Here is a 680-nt window from a genome sequence, read left to right as displayed (position 1 = left end):
ATAGATGGAATCCAGGAAGAAACTAGAAACGGCCTACTGACCAACACAACCCCCTTTCAACACCCGAGAAGCCAGGGAGGGAGTGGTCCCGGGAGCACTGTTGCCAGAAAACCTTGTGTCTCCTTGACATGACTTGGCAGCAGAGAAACACCCAAAGCGGCAGGAAGAGGGCTCCTGCCCCACGCCCGCCTTTCAAATCCCACAATGCTACTTGGCACTGCCTAATCTGCATTCTGAATTCTAGCTGCAAAGGAGTCTCAGAACTGTAGTTTTTTGCTTCGTAGCCTCTGCAGTACAGGGAAGCGCTTGGAAACAAGGGGAAGTAGAGATTGAGGAATCAGCCCAAAGCAGCCCCATGGACCACCTGCCCAGCTGTTGACATCAATGTTTATCTTTCTAAACCTTTTCAATTAGCAATAATCGCGCCTCGGATAAACCTCATTGGCTACGATACTGCCACTGCGCAAAGCTCTTTCTAAACCTTTTATTTCATTTTCATCTCTTCTCTATCTTTATTACCTGGCTCTCCATGATTTGTTTTTATATTGGCTAGCAGAGTTAATGGATTCAAATAACGATCGCACTGAGGAGTGTGCATTCTCCACGCAGGGGAGATCAGAGCCTTCTGCACCCAGATGCCGCTGCAGGACCCAGCTGGCCTCTCCTAGTAAATAACATCA

At 48.4% G+C, this 680-nt stretch overlaps 1 pseudogene; it reads right to left on the bottom strand.

The window, feature by feature from the left end:
- Positions 1-305: 305 nt before the first annotated feature.
- Positions 306-471, bottom strand: LOC123391813 (annotated as a pseudogene).
- Positions 472-680: the final 209 nt, after the last annotated feature.

This window comes from Mustela putorius, unplaced genomic scaffold (assembly GCF_011764305.1).
Source record: "Mustela putorius furo isolate JIRA1106 unplaced genomic scaffold, ASM1176430v1.1 tig00000281_pilon_pilon_pilon, whole genome shotgun sequence".
Classification (NCBI taxonomy): domain Eukaryota; kingdom Metazoa; phylum Chordata; class Mammalia; order Carnivora; family Mustelidae; genus Mustela; species Mustela putorius.
This window is presented reverse-complemented; position numbering and strand designations above follow the sequence as displayed.